Source organism: Convolutriloba macropyga, chromosome 5, assembly GCF_964194025.1.
Source record: "Convolutriloba macropyga chromosome 5, txConMacr16.3, whole genome shotgun sequence".
In the NCBI taxonomy this organism is placed as follows: domain Eukaryota; kingdom Metazoa; phylum Xenacoelomorpha; order Acoela; family Convolutidae; genus Convolutriloba; species Convolutriloba macropyga.
In genome coordinates, this window is record NC_134472.1 from 19,983,550 (window position 1) to 19,996,429 (window position 12,880).

Consider the following 12,880-nt stretch of genomic DNA (forward strand, 5'->3'; position numbering starts at 1 on the left):
ACGCATTGAGGACAGAAAGTTTTGTTTCGAGAAATTAAGGTATAACTATTTTCGTTTTTCATGTACTTTCACGCTGTTAGATCGCGCCTGTCGCGATTCAAAGTTTTTGTGCATGTGCTTTGCTGTTCCGCCTGAATTTAGCGGGGGAAGAACTATATAATCAAATTCTTTTTTCAGTTAACTTTGGCCGATGTATTCATCGTAGAGGGCTGTGAGTGGTATCATTAGAAACTTGTAGCTTAAGATCAGCAACAACATGTCCCATTGTCTTTCTAATAGATAAAAATTTATTAACTTTTGCGGTTGCAAGTTGTGGGTAATGGCTTTTATGGCTTTGATACTAAAGAGTTTTCACAAATTTTTTGACATTTTTACATCTCTGAGGGATTTTTTTTTATGTCTGGTCATGCCTTTGATATGCCATATATCACTTTATTGGCATTTAAAAAAGTGCAATTGAACATATCCATTTTTCACTGAATAGATTACGGTTTTAAGAGCTTCGACATCGTCATCTAGCAGAATTTTATGGATTGTTGTTTTTTATTGTTATGTCTTTATTTGTCGTTCTTTTTGTAATCGTATGAAAAATTCTATATAATTGCTGGTTTCAGAGGCTTCCTATGGATGAACAAAGCAACTTATTTTCCGATTTCAGTTGATGTCTAATTTTTTTCGTGACTTTGAAATCAATTGTATTTTGAAGCTAGTTGTATATTTGAACTTTGCTCTATGCTGTTCTTTTTTGTCTACTTGTTACCCAGTCTCATTAATGACAGGTAGCACAGCACCTTATTGGTATTGAAGAAGGAAACACTTCAATAAATCTAGTGCAATGCTTATTGTACTAGTAGCTTCGACACCGGTTTCTATCAAAGATTTAATGTATTTTTTTATTTGTTTCTTTATTTGTTGTTCTTCTTGTAGACGTATGAGATATTCTAAATAATGACAGATCTCAAGGGCTTTTCGGAGAAACATATGAACCTATCTTATGATTTGATTTGATAGCTGATGATTTTATTACTTTGAAATTAATTGTTTTCGAAAAATAATTGTTTTGTCTACTTGTTACCGCAATTGTAATAGTCCTGTTTTTCTTTGTAATTTTTGCTTGAACGATTTTTCGTGTGACCCTCTTAACTTCTTGTCCTAAAAACCGTGATTAACAGGCAATGCTTGCTCGGATGGCATTAAGTGGCTGAGCAGCGCTCTTAGAGCCTTACACCTTTCGAGTCTCTATGCGATTCACCAAAACTGTTTTGAGGAGACAAAGGTTTGAAGGGCGTTTCTTAATCTTAGAGGTTTGACACCCCCGCCTCCAGCACAACACCCCCGTCCATCATCCATTTCAATTTGGACCCCACTCTCGTTCAACCCTCCCAGCCACCCCGCCCCCACTCCGCTCACACTCCCGCTTTCTCTAAGACCCATCTGGCTATTATTGAAGCCAACCTCTCGCCGGTTGTTTGAGAGCCATTCGCCCAACGTTATCGTTAATGTTTTAAAACTTTTTATTATTTGAGTTGGTTATTTAGTTTGTCACTGTTAGCATGTCTCTTGTTGAGAGCGTATTAGAGAGCTACTAACATCGAGTCAGTTGTCATAAGAGTACCCAGATTGAGGTGCAGACCCAAATTGCTTTATGATCAGACCCAATCAAGCGCACAACCGTGTGTTTCCAGACCGAAATTACAGGGTCTGGACGGAAGTTTGAGCGCACTACAGTCTGGACCATGGTCTGGAGTTGGTCGGATCAGTGGTCAATTTTGTCTGAAAAGTCTGATAACAGGCGTATTCGAGCGCAATTTGGTCTGATCAGAAGCGCATTCGAGCGCACTTGAGTCTGATCATTAACGATTCGGGCGCAATTGGGTCTGGTCAGAAATGTGTACGAACGCAATTGGGTCTGATTACTGACCATTTCGAGTGCCTAATTTTTTCACTTTTTTGTTTCTTTTTTACTGATGTGTTGGCTCTGCCAAGAGGCAACAATAAAGCAGAGTTCTGACCAGGGACTCATCTACATTCCGACGGCTCTGATCAGAAAAAGGAGTCCAGCTGATATCAAAGGCCGGTCCCCTTCAGAGGAAATTTTGATTAACTGGAGACCACGATGTTTCTTATGGAAAGCTGTCTAAACTGATCCATTGAGTCAGAAATATACACTAAACGAAACACTAAATAAAATTTGCTCTCAACAGTTGGGTTTCGCTTTCTTAAGCAATACTTTTATAGTTGGTTTTCCTTTGATGAATTAAATACTGAAAACATCCGTTTTTATTAAATGAATATATGGCAAAACTAAGAGATTTGTTCATAAGTAAAATCTTTCTCTGATCAGACTATTTCGAGCGCACTTGAGTCTGATCATAACCTCTTCGAGCGCATTTGAGTCTGATCATAGTCTGATTAAGGTCTGGGCAATGGTCTGAATTTGAATCTGGGCCATGGTCTGGTCAGAACGCCTTCCGTCTGAAAAGTCTGATCAGAGACTCTCTGTGTCTGGAAAATCTGATCAGAGGTAACTTGGGTCTGGAAAGTCTGATCAGGGTTAATTTCTGTCAGGAAAGTCTGATCAGAGATAATTTTGGTCTGGAAAGTCTGATCAGACAAAAATTTGGTTCTGGACCTCAACCTGGGTACAAATTATCGATTGGTTTTATCACACAAAAACTTTTTTCTCTCATTCTGCCTTTATATAAATAAGTTTTTCTGACAGTGTTATGTCTTATAGCCCGCAACACTTTCAAAACAGTTCTGGGAAGCATGTTTTTCTATGCAGTTTTTTCCTGAGCTACTTTTGACTTATATTTTTTGCTAATTCAGAGTTTGGTAGTGCTCGGTTAGATACGGATTCATATGTCGATAATTTTAAAGCTGCGCGTGATTTTTGTCTCACGTTATCCGCATGTGCTTTTATGTAGACAAATTTCAGTTGTCAGCTATTTTGTAAATGCATATGTAAACTAAATTAATGTCAGCTGTATTTGTATAAAGTATATAAAGTCAACTAAATGGTTCACTTGTCACTTAGATTGTGCATCGAAAGCAGAGATCGACCATTTGCATATCGATACACGATCGCTCCTTAGATATGTCGCCTTTTTTGTATGGCAATGGTCTAAGGCAAGTTCAAATATGTTTTTTTTTGTGTAACTTTCACGCGATGCTTAGATTTTCGGATTTTGACAAAGCGATATTGAATTCAAAAGCTGATTGTTGCCTGTTTTCTAACTCTTTATTTGTGTAATATCTTAACGCGATGGTCTCATCTCAGTGGTCTTTTATGTGAATGTCTAAGAGCGCTAATGATTAAGCTTGCGATTTCGTATTTTTGAGTGCATATGTTGGAGTGCAATAAGTGGCTGAGGAGAGCTCTTAGAGCGTTACGCCTTCCTAGTCTCTAAGTAAACCAAAACTAATTCACCAAAACTCTTTCGAGGAAATAATGTCTTGGTTGAGAAGGGCGTTTGTTTATCTTGGAACTTCCACTCGTCCCTCCAACATTCCCCCTCCTCGCCCACCCTCCGCGAACTGGCGATTTGGACCCCCTCTCGTTCTGCCCTTTCAACCCTACCCGACATCTCTAGAGCCTCACCCATCACTCCGCTTGTCAACCCCCTATTGCTGGTATCCCTAAGTCCCAGCTGGCTGCTACCAAAGCTAACTGCTCGTTGGTCGTATGAGATCAATTCGCCCGATTTTACTCGGCAATATTTTAAAATTTTTAATTATTTGAGTTTGTTATTTAGGTTGTCATTGTTATCATATCTTTCTTGTCGAGAGCGACTAACATCGAGTTAGATGTCATAAGAATTCAAATTATGGATCGGCTTCACGCATATATTTTTTCTCTTTTTCTGCCATTATATAAACCAGCTTTTTTGACAGTGCCATGTCTTATAGCCCGCTACACTTTCGAAACAGTTCTGGGAATCATGTTTTTCTATGCAGCTTTTTCCTGAGCTTTTTGCTAATGTAGAGTTTGTTAGTGCTCTGGTAGATAATGATTCATGTATCGATAAGTTTAAAGCTCCGCGTGATCTTAGTCTCACGTTTCCCGCATTTGCTTGTATGTAAACAATTTTCAGACGCCGTTTTGAATAATTTGAAATGTCGGCTGTTTTTGTTAATAAATACCAAGTCAACTAAAATGTCGATGATAAATTTGAAGACATGTACAAGTTGCAGATTCAATGAGTAGTAGTATACAGTGATAGGATCTCCTAGTACACAACGTTTAAAAAGATCAATCGGGGACAGGGGGAGAAAGTAAGGTAATTCCGTGAGTTTTTAGGGATTTACTTGCTTCGTCTGACAGGTTTTAACACTCCATCTCCCTTGGTAATACAAGGCCCAGCCGCTTTCTACTGAAGAAGTTGGTTTTTTTAAGAGTAACCGTCTAAGATCGAAGTTGGTCTACATATCTAAGATGAACGAAAGTCAGCCGCAAGTGGTTTTTTTCGTTCTGGCTGACTTTAACGCTTCATTGCCAAACTATAAAGAGATAGGCTCTGATCTCAATTTAAACGCAGCAAATAGATTTCTTTTAATGACGAGTAATCTTACAAGTTGTATATACACGTTAACTAACTGAGCGCTAGAAGTGTATGATCAAAATCACAATTCATCAGCGCAAACTTTTGTAATTTGACGGTAAGAGCGACAAAATTGGTTAATTTTTATTCTTTATGTGGTCTGGTTCGAGTATACATTGTGGAATTTGACAAGTTGAATGAGACAAAGTAAAGCACCATTAAAACCATCAAGTGTGTGCTAAAATCAGAAAAATGGTAATTTTGTCAGCTGAAAAGAGGCTTTCTTGGCGGCACTGGAGCGGGCTTGACAATAATTAAAACGATTTATCTCGCAGAGAAGAGAGTCACATTTCAAGCTGAGGTAAAAAACGCGATTAGACGTCAAAACAAAATGGCCTGTTCGTTATAACAAACGCGATTATGTGGTGACGAGTTTTCATAATTCCAACAATTTACGATCGGTTATTAATTTTTATTTTAGTTAAATAACTAGCTCTTGATTAGCTAGTCTATTTCTGGTCGAAAACAAGCAGTGCAACCCATTAGGTGAGTATACATCGGATTCACAATAATGCAACGCGGCTGAGACCAAATAATAGTAAGTTGAGGTTTTAATTTTTATTGGAGTATTTCAAAAATGGGGAATATAAATACTAGGCCGTCTTTTTCTTCAGGCAAGTTTTCATGTTTTGTGTACGCATCGATGAGAAAATGAGAAACATAATTTTCTAGCTACTAAATCTAGTTTTGCCTGTAAAATGTAATATTTCATCAATTTGGAAAAGGAACTTAGGAGTGGGGAATCGAATACAGTTATTTTTAATGGGCAATCAAGAAAAATTGTCAGATTGAAAAGTGGGTATACAGAAATCATGAGCAAAAATAGAATCACCAAAACACCCAAAAAAATTTAGAAGTACCACCATATTACAGAAATACCACCAAAAATGCAAAATTATCAATCCAGATATTGCCGAAACTGTTCAATAACTTGTCCACGTCGTCCAGCAAAGTCAGCGAAACAATCAAATATAAGAAAAAGCGAAAGTAGATTGAAAATAACCAATTATACGAAGTAACAGCTTTATTAGGGATAACAACAGATAAGCCCTGAGGCAGAATAACAAGATTTTTCGAAAGCTAAATTGATTTTAAAAAAATCTAGGCAAAACGTCAAGAATTAGCTATCTGATCATTCAAACTTGAATTTTGAAAATATAAGCCTACACTTTATCATTGAGAACTAGCTTTGTGCGCTTGAAGTGAATTTAAAAATCGAGAAAATTATTTAAAAAACAAAACAATAAATAGGACTACGAACAATATCTCAAAGCACGCCAGGGTTACTTGGGATGTTTTTTAATCAACAAAGTGTTAATGGAAACATTGGATTAAACTACTGTATTTGCATCGCTTGAACATTATTGGATTATATGGCTCGTTGCAAAGGCAAAAACGCTCCAGCAAATTATACTCACTACAGCTATTTTGCTCTTTGTTTTGGCAGCTTCAGTTGTCTGATTACCATATTTAGCAACTAAAGGCAACCGTTCGGCTCAAACCTTTTACTTTAACCGTTGTTTTATTTGGTAAAAATTAATGTTTCTTTATTTATCAGTATAATTGACAAAAATTAGTCGATTATATTCCAGAGAATCGGTATCTACTAGTTTACTTTTTCTACTAAATTTTTACTCTCAAGTCTGTCTACTTTTTTGGTATTAGTGTATGCAGACCTGTAGTGGCATAGAATATATTCTGTTTTCATCTGGCTTAATTATTTCTCCAAAACGAACAATTGACAATGCTCAAAGTTAATCGAGGATGATGAAGTTTGAATTCAATTTCCACCCATTTTGTCTTTACACTGTAACGAATTTTGATCTGGAGAGTCATGATGTGTTCACACCGGTCTTATATCTAGATGTACATAACTGAATCTGGTAAAACCGTCTTAAGTTCGGCATAGCTTTCATTTTGTGCGTCTGCAAATGTTTTTCTGCTGACATTGAAGACATTCTTTGAACAAAGACTGCACAATGATGATGATGATATGTTCACCTACTTGTGTTCTGGTGACTCTGGCACATCATTCGTTCTGTTTGTTTTCAATCATGATGCAGGAATGAGACAATAACGGACTTATCCCAGCGAATACGATAACTTTTTAAGGATCTCCTGCACACCATTCAAATTTCCTCTGGATTTCACAACAAAAGAAATCTCTTTGATATTTCCAATTATGGAAAAGCCAAGGGATCAACGGAGAATCTTCTTTATGTATCGATTTGTTTTTGAGCGAGAGACCCATGTAACAGGCAATAAGCGACAATTTTATTGGCCTGGGACACGTGAAGTTCGTCTTCATTTGTGGCTTTGAACGTTGTTTAGCTCGTTGAAAAATAGATTTTGGATGTGCTAATTCGACGGGAGGTGCAAGGTTTGTGTTTTGTGGAGACCAGAGTTTCTTTTTCTTCAATGAGAAACAAAACCTCACTGGAGCTGCAAAATTGGTAATTTTTTTACAAGTTTTGAAATTGCGTCCAGTTTGGGTAAGGCTACTAGAAGAAAATGCGATTAGTTGATTTTTGGCAGATCTAAGTACATCGCAAATAGCTGCTCCCTGGGCTGTTTTCGAAGCATCCGCTCAGAATGGCAACGAGCTATCTGATGATGTGTGGCGTGGCGAAGTACTGACAATGCAAAATTTAGTTTTCGAAAAGTCATTGATTTGTTGGGAAGACACGCGTAGATGGGTCGCAGTTTTTCGAAGGACAATTAGATTTGCGTCTTGACATCATTTTCGGCGTTAGCCGACTTGATTTCAGTAGTTACTTTAGAGGCTCAGTAATATGACCTTTTTGTTGAGTTTTCTCCATGTAAGAAACATTATCATAGATTTACTAATTTCTTTGTAGTCATTTGTCTTTTGTACGCACTTGATTTTTGCGAGAATTGGCTTCATTGCACAATCAGATTTCATTTGTATCTCGAAGCCATGCGTTTCTCAAGATGACTCTTAAATGGGCGATCAAGTTGTTGTTCTCCATGATGTGATTCGATTCCAGAGGATGCATTCGGTACGTTTTCTTTGCGTACAAATACGTCCTAAACATCCTGGACTACTTAGTAGATGCATCGCTGAAGCGTTTTCCCTTCGTCTCAGTTGCTGACGGGCGCTCTGCTTGTTCAAACAAAGAGAATGTGGATGTGGCTGTCTTCTCTATTTTGTTCAGATGAATTGCATTTCATGATATGCTTTGATTAGGTCAAGTTAGCTGAATGTATGTACCATGAAGTCCAACCATCGGAGATTCTAGCGTTGGACAAAATTCTCTGACATTTGCATGGTTGTACGATCGATAATTGACCCCATGGTATCTAGTAGCCAATTTTGTTGTTCTCTTCAAACAATATGCTGTGGTGCTCGTATTGTCTCTTGGAAACCGTACTGTAGCAAGTAGTTGCATTTCATCAACGACTGTTTCGGGGGTTTTCTGGCCTTCGCTTTCTTTGTTTCGGGAAATTATTTTAATCAAAATTTCGAGTTTGTGAAGTCCTTTGGGATCACCAAAAACACCAGTTTCTTTCCTTGCTTTTAATCTATTACTTTCAATAGGAGTGAAATTGGTGTTAACTAACTGCTCCGATAAGTGTTGTCAACATGAGATACTGATGGCCTCGTAGAAGGACCTTTAAGGTTTTCAGTCAAGGTCAGATTAGCATGATTGACTCTGATTTTTTACTCAATCCAGAAATCTAAGCAAGCCAAGAACGTTGTCACCAACATCTGCAATGCATAAGGTGAAGGCAATTTTTTTGCAAAGAGTGAAAAGGAATTTATGTTTTTATACCAAAAATTTTGGTTGTTTCTCATCTGACTCTTCTAAGTTTTGTGACCGTAGATGCAAAAAAGCTTTTAACAAGACTTGACCTGGTTGTTGACATCTGGAGCTTTTTGCTGTTGTAGCTTCGGTTGACTGTTTCCTTGTTTAGCGGCTGCAGATTTGCTATTTGACTCATGATGAATGAATTGTTGGCTTCTAATGCTGTCACGGCCTCTATAACGATGTTTATAGGATTTCGCTGTCTCTGCCAAGTTAACGTCCCGACAAACTGTTTGTCGCTAATCATCAGTCTAAGGTCTGTGAGTCTTTTCAATGGATCTGTTTGTTCTTGATTCTTGATTGGCTGCTGTACTGGCCGCTTTTTCTTTGGTGGCTGCTGCAAATACATTGTTTGGGTGCTCGGCTATGGCAGCGTTTGAGTAGCTAAATTGTGTCGGCTAGTTTAAAAAAGTAATCGGGATTTTTCAAATCTGCTAAACAGCAGTAGCACGCTTATGAATTCCTTAAGCCTCCTCCTCGTTCAATTCCTGAATTTTGGAAAAGTCCACAAACCTTAGCTTCATGTCGTAGATCTCTATGACTATTGGAAGATTGATTGCAAAGTTTTCAGGAATGGTGGCAAATTTTTGACCAAATTTTGTCTAATCATTGGTTATTTAGCAAGGACAAGATAGGGTTCCATTGAGCGGAACATCCAGGGTTCGATCTTTAAAATTTCCCCCTCGTACAAGTAAACAAAATCGGCACATAAACTTGCACCTATTGAGACTGCTGCATCTGCCCGCGGACCTGTACCTGTACCCACGTTACCAATTCCTGTGCTTACAATTCCCGAACCATTACCGAAAAAAACCTAACCTTTATGTACTGAAAACGAACCCACGCTACGCAAAACCCTGAAAGCTGTACCAACTGGATTATCCTCTTAAGCATAGATCATCGTAGCAGCACTAAAGAGAAATGATAACGCCTAGAGAGAAACATTTTTTAGAGACAAAAAGTAAAGTTCGAATTTAAGAAAAGGGATTGATTAAAATTGATATGCGTTTACGATAAAATAATTTTCTTCAGCGTCAGGCGTTTTTAAGTTTCAAGGGTGTCCATTGTAAGATTCAGGAACCTAGCTTCATTTTTACGCCTTTCCTTTAGAAAAATTGGCCTAACAGTTTAACTAGTGGAAATCAGCGAAATTCAAGAAGAATTATGTGACTAATATGGAAATAAGACTTTTTAATACTGATTCTACTGTGAACATAAGGAACGGTGGATTGGGGGCAAAAAGTTTTATTCCTAATTTAGGTAATTCTTAATTTCATTTGAACCTGCCAATTAACATTTTTGAACATAAAAACAAACTATCTAATCAAAAGTGTTGTAAAAATAACAATAGTTTTGCTTTGATTCAGTTGTGTTTACAGTTATTGGTTCATCATGTTTCTATAACGCATTTTGGACGTACGTATTAGTTCGTATTTCAACAAAGGCTAAGGGGACACAGCACTCTTAGTGTACCTTTTAAGAAAAAAGGAAAGGTGCAGTTTTTGAAACCATAACAAGTTTGCAGCTATTTTTTTTCAGAATGGCAGTATCTTTTGCTTCGGTATTTTTGTATCAGTTTGAAATAGCGAGTATTTCGCTCAAGATACGATTCCCAAAATAGGACAAAAGGGGGTGAGTATTTTATAATGATGTCTCTATTTGATGAGGAATTCAAATTAGCATATTAAAAAAAGGAAAATGGTTAATTCTTAAAATGGCCAGAAAACCACCAAACTAATCTCTGCTAGTGTATGAGCAGTCTGATTTAACTCGGAGTATAGAATCCATTGTGCACGAGGTTCCAAAATCAATGCTAGAGGTGAATAGTTTTGAAAGGCAAAATATGAAGAAATTTTCTTGAACATTTTTGTTATTTTCCTGATTATGAAATTAATATCAAATCTTTTTCTGTACGAGTTGTTTCATACAATTGAAAAGTTAAAGAGTATCACGAGTGATGAAACATCATAAAAAGGTGCACTCTTTTTTGATGAACAATATATCGCATCACTTTTTCTTTGTACTCTTAAGTTTGTTAGAAGTAACAGTCCCTAGTTTCATCAGTTTCGAAAATCTTAGCGGGCAAGCATCTGATTGGAATAAGACTTAAACGTACGAGCAATATGGATAGGCGATTTCTGAAACGACAATATGGAATTGCTCTTACACAATATTGTAATTTAAAAACCATCAAATTCAACTGAGGAACTGCTTTTTAGATTTTTATTGTGTAGTTTCAGTTGAAGCGTCACGAATTGTGTTTGAGATTTTGGACAACACTTTTTTCCTTAGTTCTTTGGAGTCGAATAAAGGCGAACTAAGATGAATGGTGAACAGACAAAACAGTCCCAGACAAAATAGTCCCGGACAAAACAGTCCCAAATAGCAAAATATTCCCAGACAAAACAGTCCCAGACAAAATAGTCCCAAGAAACCAGACAAAACAGTCCCAGACAAAATAGTCCCAAGGCCATTATAATAGCTCTCACACGTATGATTTAACAAGCGGATAATTTAATCCCATGTTCGGTTGTGATAGTTTCATATCAAGTCCCACGGGCCGCTGAGGCATGGCCATGGCCATTAAGTATGTTAAAACATACGGGTAATAGCGACTGCTAATTTGTTGTCGGATTATTGAACGAACATTTCAAAGTACATTGGGTATAATGGCATTAGGTACATTTTATTTGGGACTATTTTGTCTGGGACTGTTTTGTCTGGTTTCTTGGGACTATTTTGTCTGGGACTGTTTTGTCTGGGAATATTTTGCAATTTGGGACTGTTTTGTCTGGGACTGTTTTGTCTGGGACTGTTTTGTCCGGACACGAAGATGAATATAGAGTCTAAAAATGAATGAGAAGGTAATTAAGTTTAATTAATTTTTGTAAGCATCTAAAGTTTTCTTTGTGCTTCTTTGAAGCGATTATTTGTCATCGTCCTGATAATTAATCTGTCTATTTGACTATATGGCGTGAAAAGATTTCTCCAAAATTTTTCCTTTACAGATCATGACGTATTGCAAAATTATGAAAAATGCAAATTGCTTTTGTTCAAATTGCTTTTTCTCCTGTACGTGATAATTTATTGGAAATTATACGTTTCTCAAGACAACATGCTTTTTTATTTGATTAAATTTTATTGAAGCTGATTTTCGGTTTCTGAACAATTAGATCTGATTTGATTTGATTGTACCTTGATTGATCGCAAATAGGAAAACAGTTGATCTGTATTCGAATTTTAGAATTTTAGAAACCCCTATAAATGAAGGAATGCATGCCGCACTCCTTTTTGTAAATTTTTGAATTTTAATTGCCTGCTCAAAAAGAAACGGTTGTTGCGTTGATGCATTTAGCCGTTCATTAATAATGAAAGAAATTTCAGCTCTCCTTTCATTGTTAAAAACTTGAACTATGCTGTTGGAATTTCGTTGCTTGTATTTGTTTTAGTTTTCTATTACATTAGTGAACTGTAAACTTTTCCGACAGAATTTTTGTTGCTTTAGGATACTAGACTATTCTACATCAAAACTATTTTTTGTAAGGGTTTAAAAAAATTGGACATGCTTGAGAGCTAGTAGGCAAGACACACATCATCACAGAAGTGGTCTTCTATTTTCGAGCAGAATGTGCATAATTTTTCTTGAATTGTTAACTTTTATGTCGCTTGGTTGCTTCGAAAAAACTGTTCGACATATTTGCAAATCTGGCATTGCGTTAGTTTGCACAGTTTTTTGATGTTCGTTGTGCTACTATCGGTGATGCTAGATTCCTTTTTTCGGCCGATTTTTGGTAACAAGATTTCAGAAGTAAAGGGGTGGCCTATATATTGAAACCTTTTGAAAAATTATGTAAACTTGGCGACAGTGCCAAAAGCATAGATAGAAATCAAAGTCCCCCAGAGTTAGATAGAAATCAATACCTAAGCGTTTTTATGAGCTTGTTCCGAACCACTTTATTTGGGGGGGGGGCTATATGCTGTTTTTTCCTCAGTCAATTTTCGCCAATCGATATATTAATGGTACAGAGTTGTGAGTGGTATCATTGAAAAGCTTGTCAAGCGTGAGGTTCAAATTAATGAGGTTTTTTTAATTTCGGTTTTGCTGAGGAGTAACAGAGGTTCAAAGTTTTTTGAACGTCAGCCTAATTTCCGTTGTGTTGTTTTACTTTTTGTTTTGCTAAAATTTTGATCAATTTTGCCAAAAACTTGATTACATTGATCACGATAATCTCATTTGTTTTAGGTTTAACGATAAAAGAGTTGATGGAAATGACTGAACCAACTGTTTTCGCCAAAAAATTTTGGCTAATTTTTTGAAAATTTAGTTTTTTTATGAAAAATGGCAACAAATATGCTTATTTGGCCCACCTTGTCCAGAGTGAGCGGTAGTTGAGACATAAAAACTGCTGAAACAATCTGTCTGCACTCCGATGAGGGCTATGAGACTTCTTA

General features: G+C 36.8%; 1 protein-coding gene across 2 annotated transcripts in view; it reads left to right on the forward strand.

Moving 5' to 3' along the window:
• Window positions 1-4,048: 4,048 nt before the first annotated feature.
• Window positions 4,049-12,880, forward strand: part of LOC142339208 (uncharacterized) — a 53,610-nt gene continuing 44,778 nt past the window's right edge. The window contains exon 1 of one of the 2 annotated variants that reach the window (XM_075389051.1): window positions 4,049-5,139. The gene's annotated coding sequence lies outside the window, so the exon portion shown is untranslated. The remainder of the gene's footprint in view (window positions 5,140-12,880) is intronic. The other variant, XM_075389052.1, reaches the window with a different exon arrangement.